Source organism: Pinus tabuliformis, chromosome 2_1, assembly GCF_031772625.1.
Source record: "Pinus tabuliformis cultivar Carrire ecotype Pingquan chromosome 2_1, CPIR1, whole genome shotgun sequence".
Taxonomy (NCBI): domain Eukaryota; kingdom Viridiplantae; phylum Streptophyta; class Pinopsida; order Pinales; family Pinaceae; genus Pinus; species Pinus tabuliformis.
In genome coordinates, this window is record NC_142299.1 from 154930271 (window position 1) to 154936570 (window position 6300).

The window sequence follows — 6300 nt, forward strand, 5'->3', positions numbered from 1 at the left end:
TTAAAGTCAAAATTGAAGTCATAGTTCAAGATGAGTTTGTGATGAGACCTAGAATGAGGTCTAGAGTTAAGAAGACACTGGACGAGGCAACCCCTAACGAAATTGTGGAAATTTCTGAAGACAAGCAGATAGATGTACAGGTTGATGATAAATTGGATGAAGTCAAGGGCCCAAAAATGGTGCAACCAGACTATGAGGAGGACATAGCACCACTTGAAACAAGTGTTGTGCAGTACAAAGAAGAGGACCCTAAGATAACAAAGATGAAAGAGGCATTGTTTAAAAACCAGATGAGAATAACATTTATGGAGAAAAAGAACAAAGATATAAAACAAGTTATTAAACCAGCAGAGGACAAGACAAAGTCACTTGCAACAGTTTCCAAAGGAAAGAAAAAACATGTTGCTTTTGCTGAACAAGCCAAGAATGTTGTAGTGGGGCCTAGTGAGCTAGTAGTCAGGGTGTTCAAATCAAAGTTTAAATATGTGAAGCAAATGAAACAAATAGCTAAAGCTCCTAGAAGACCCCCATTCAGTCAATGGAAAGAGTATCAAAGGTTCCTGGAGGAGTTAGAGGAAAGTAAATACTAGGTCAATCAATTCAGGCAACAAAATCTGGAGTATAAAAATTCCATTCAACATATTCTTGAAAATTGTGACCATGAAGTCAAAGAAGCATCCAAAGCCCTTGATAGGAGTAAGAATTTTTTCAAATGGTCTCATCCAGTAAGGAGACAATGCAAAAGTTTGTATGTTAGAAACTTGGTCTTGAATGCTCAGTTGAGAAGTATGAGGCAAGATTTGGAGGAGGCACATAGATTGCTGAAGAGATATGAGGGAGCAGCTATGATAACTCCGCTCATGAAGATGCCTAAATTTGATCCTAAGTTCATGACTAAGGCCACACCTACTTTATCACCACCTATTGAGCAACATGACTTCACTACTCCAAACTCCAAGACCAAGACTCCCAACACCAAGGCTTCTAGTAGTAAAGTGTCAAGCAAGAGGAAAAGGAAGTGACTGAGACTCCTTTCTTATTTTCAAGTTTTGTCTTAAATTCTAGATATTTTAATATGTTTATCGGCATATAGTATTATGAAAACAATTAGGAGTACTGGAATGCATTTAGAGAACAGTGGTGACAAATTTTCTACACAGGTGTTGCACACTCGCTATGCAGGCCGTGCCCAGACTATCTCACGCACACTGGATGATGGCCACCTATCAAGTTTTAAAGATGCTGGCGTGGGGTACATGTGTTGTCCAACTCAAATCCTTAAAATATTTCCACGTGCCTTTTCTATAAGGATGAAGTTTCCATTGCTGCATAGCTGCTACGCAGGATTTTGAACAGCCAAAAAGCAGTTTTTTGGGGTTTTTGCTATTTCAATTATGATGATGAGTCCGAAGAATTTTTAAGTTAATTCGTATTAAAATAGCTTGTTTTTTCTTTCAAAGGGAAAAAATATGCTTTATGTTTTATGTTTGGAGGAAAAACATTTTAAAAACAACAGGTTACTACGTTTATTTCAATTTTGAACCGATCCTCTATTGGATCGAAGATACATTGAACCTAAACATTTTTTGATCATATGTATCGATTATATATTATGATGAATGAATACAGAAAGGTTTGTTGCTAGTTGAGTGAGGCGTTAGTGCTAATTTTAGAGACTCATGCTTTTGTGATCAATCAATGATGCATGTTGCTTAGGTATTGAGGGTCATCGATCTTACTATCCAAGGATTCTTACAGTATGGTGCATGGGATTCATTTTTTTTTATTGTCAGTTGTTTTATTTCTTCTCTGTGTTATGAGTATTTGAAGTTAGTTGATTTAGAATTCAACGTATCTTCTCTTTTTTAGCTGTCTTCATGTTTCAAACTAAAATGAAATGATATATACTTGTACATGTTATCTTATATGTTCATTTTTTCTTTCTTCGAGGAAGAATTGTTTGTTTCATTTTACCTTATCTATAATAAAACCAATATTTGTATCCCAGAGTCATGCTTACGCACCCTTGAAATAGTTATCAATTTACTTTCTTAAGTAAATGAGTTAAAGGCTAATTTGATCATGTATTACTGCCTATCCGACCATTCACACTTCGACCAAAGATTTTCAAAATTCCTTAGTTAGAATTGGTCTCTGTTATAAATATGTTCTTAGAAGTCTTTACATTCTTGAGTGAGGGAGCCCCCTCTAACTAGAAAGACCAATTTTCTAGTCCAAAGTGGTTTGTTTCTACCCTTGTAGCCCTTTCCTTAGCTTGAAGGGTTTTTATGGAGTGCTAACAAGTTTAATCAAATAGGCTAAGAAATGGGTATGATGAAAGATATAGCCATGGAAGATTTGGATTGGACACAAAGATTTTTCCTTATCGTGATTGGACAATGGAGGTATGACATGGTCTAGAGGCCACATCTTGAAAGTTTGTTTTTGCATCACAAAGGAATGACATGGATGACTGGGCATCGGGCCAACTGGGCTCACAACTTGGAGGTGAGGAGAATTCCCATTGGATATGATGGAGCCCACACAATAGCGCATCCTAAAGCATGGAAAATTTTAGGGGCTAATATTTGCAGATGGGCTAATTTTCCATGCTTTTACCAAAAAAGCGATTCGCTAATTCCCAATTTTTCCTAAAAATGATTTGCCTGAATTTTATAAGAAAAAAATATTTTACCTTAAAAATTGCCAAAATTTTATATTGACTATATAAAATCATTAGAATTTTTAATATTTTTAATAAAATATCACTAAGCATTTTATAGTTGCATATTGTGGTTTAGTAATATTCACCCAATTTTTTTTCTTTAAGATAAATTTCCATCCTTAAAATTTCCCTAGAAGTTTTTTTTTGCACGCAAAAGGATGGCATGGATGATGTGGGGTTGGGAGAAGTTGGCCTCCTCGCAACCCTTGATGCACTGGGATTGGCACAGGGTGGGCCATGGAACAACTCAGCCATTGGGATTTCCTGTAAGGTTGATTTCGAAGAGAAATTAAGAATGTTTGGGAAGAATCAACATGGGATGTTGTGGAACAACCCCACTATGGACTAGGCATAAGCAAGGGTTTTGCGGAGGTGTGACCCATCGATTCACATAAACCTGGGGGTTCTTCCCTCAAAGCCAAAGAGGCACATGTTACTAGTGTTAGACTCAGTCTTGTCAGTCCTCTATCAGAATCAAATTCACCCAGCCTCTTCTGATCCTTTGCCGAAGTCCAAAGGTCATCATCCCTATATGAATCAACCAAGAGGCTATCCTTCAATTTCATAAAATCGAAAAGGAAAACTTGTAGAACAAAGTTTGTATTAAAATTGAAAAGTGCCGAAGTTCAGTTGGTGTGCACAAATCGAAAGTCAAATCCCTATCATAAGAGACATTTCTGTGTTCTAACATCTCATTTGCACGCCAAATAACATCAGAGAACTGAAGGGAAAACATGGAGAAAGCAAATTCAATGTTGGAGGTCGAAATTGTGTTGAAACGGAGCTGCGCGGCGCATAGGAAGAAGGCACGGCGCACATGGGCTGCGCGACGCATGGGGCGCTCCTCCGCAGTGTAAAATTAACACTGGCACAGTGCACTCACCAGGCGCGACGCACTGGGAGTGCGCACGGCGCACAGAGCCCTAAGGCTGAAATTCATCATCGATTCATCAAAAACTCAATTTGTTTCAGCTCAATTCTTCTCCAAATAAGTCGATAGGGCCTGTTCAGTGATTTTATTCATGTATGATGTGTTTAGAAGCGAAAACATTGGAGTTTAAATGGTGAAAGGACCGAAAGCCAAAATTAGAATGCAGATATTGTGGCAGCTATAGATCAGTAGACGTCTTTTTGACAGACAACAGTATGAATTGGCAAGTTTTTGCACATGTTTATTCCAAGCAGCTCAAGATGGGGTTGATATACTGTCTCTGTCAATCATACCTAATAGGCCACCTTCTGGGATTGCGACTTTATTTAACCCAATAGACATGGCTTTGTTGTCCGCTATGAAAGTTGGAATATTTGTCGTTCAAGCTGCAGGAAACGTTGGACCTTCTCCAAAGAGTATTTGGTCCTTCAGCCCATGGATATTCATAGCGGGAGCTGCTACCGATGATCGTAGTTATAATAATTCTATAGTTCTTGGCAACAATCTCAGGAGTTGGACTTGCTCCTGGAACAGATGATGATGATATGTACAGTCTAGTTGCTGCAACTCATGCCCAGAAGAATGGAACTGATGATATGTATGCCAATGAATGCCAAGATCCCAGTGAGCTGGAACAACATCTAGTTGAAGGAAACATCTTGATCTGTAGCTACACAATAAGGTTTTTCCTTGGTCTATCTTATGTGAGACAAGCAGTTATGACTGCTAACAATTTGAGTGCAGTGGGCATCATCTTCTACACAAACCCTTTTGTGGTTGGGTTTCCGTTCAATCCAGTCCCTTTGACGATGCCGGGATTGATCATTTCCTCTTCAGATGATTCTAAGACTTTTCTGAAATACTACAGTGACTCCATAACTAGAGATGAATCTAACAACATTGTTAAGTTTGGAGGAGTTGCCAGAGTCCTTGGAGGATTGAAAGCAGATTACAGCAAGAAAGCACCCAAAGCCGTGTATTATTCTTCAAGGGGGCCCAATCCGCAGGACAATCTTTTAGATGCAGCAGATATACTGAAACCAAATATAATAGCTCCTGGTAATCTCATCTGGGCTGCTTGAAACTCTGTTGGCACAGATTCAGCTGAATTTGAAGGCGAGAATTTTGCAATGTTTTCGGGAACAAGCATGGCAGCACCTCATATAGCGGGAGTGGCAGCTCTAGTGAAACAAAAATACCCCAAATTTAACCCAGCAGCCATTGCTTCTGTACTATCCACCACTGCATCACTCAATGACAATCAAGGGTTACCAATTATGGCACAACACTCCTACAGCAATCCAGATGCCGATGCAATTTCGGCCACACCTTTTGACATGGGAAGTGGATTTGTGAATCCAACTGCTGCCTTGGATCCCAGACTCATCTTCAATGCAGGTTATGAAGATTATATTGCGTTCCTATGTACCATAAATGGATCTGCACCTCTTGTTCTCAAATACACCGGTGCTATATGTAGTTCAAACGTTGGAATTAGTTCTGACCTTAACGTTCCTTCAATCACAGTAGCTAGTTTGATCAATTCTCGTACCATTGAGAGGAGCTTTCTGAATATAGCAGGAAATGAGAGTTACAAGGCTCTTTGGAGTGCGCCATTTGGTGTTTCTGTTTCTGTTGCACCCACATCATTTACAGTTTCACATTGAAGCTTACAGTATTCCTCAATGCCACCGGTAATAGTACTGCACCTAGCTTTGGAAGAATCCTTCTGCTTGGAAGTCATGGAACACCTTGAAACGGTTAGTCTGACTAAATGCGTGGTACCCAAATGGATATTTGGACTTCAGAACCTCATGGACCTGGAGTTACAATACGATGACTCTATGGCCAATGTTTATAAAGGACTGGCACTTTAATGATATGATTGCGGATTTTCAAATAAAATAAGTATTATTGCAACTGGGACAGGTGTTGTTTTAGCCTGTGATTGAGATAAACTAGGCGTTTGCCATGGGCTGGTGTATTATGTTCAGAAAAATCCATTGCCTGCCCCAAACCAACTTTTCATTATTAGCATGATGCGGCGTTCTTGGGTGGGAGCGAATTTTGGTTTAAAGGCATCTATGAAGGACTCCATTTCAATCGCTAAACGACCAGTTCTTAAAGGATGGTATTTTTAACAAGATCTATCTATTTGTTTTTGTATGGTGGCATATATTATCTTCACAGGAAATCGGGTGCTTTGAATATGATATTTGAATGCATTTTGTTTGTGACGCCGAAACAATCACTCGATATCCTCATTTTCATTAAAAGTTATTCAAACAGCAAAAGGAAAATGAAACAGTCAAAGACAGAAATTCACCACGGCTTCAAATAAAAATCAAAATAATCTCATTCCTTCTGCTCCAAAAAGGTTTTTCGAATTAGATGGAACTGCAGCTGTACAGGTGGCTGCCAAATACTCAGGGGTGGGCACGTCTTCTCCTCCAGTTCACTGATAAGAGATTCCAGCCTGTCCACGACTTGACAATTGGCGTGGAGTTTGATGCTCGCATGTTTACCATTGATAACAAATCAAATAAAACTTCAAATCTGGGACACAGCTGGACAGGTGTCATTCCGAGGAGCAGTTGGAGCATTACAGAGGAGCAGCTGGAGCGTTACTGGTTTATGACATCAC

The 6300-nt window shown here is 39.2% G+C and overlaps 1 pseudogene; it reads left to right on the forward strand.

Moving 5' to 3' along the window:
- The first annotated feature begins 3459 nt into the window (after positions 1-3459).
- On the forward strand, positions 3460-5412 carry LOC149199203 (subtilisin-like protease SBT2.3 pseudogene; annotated as a pseudogene).
- Positions 5413-6300: the final 888 nt, after the last annotated feature.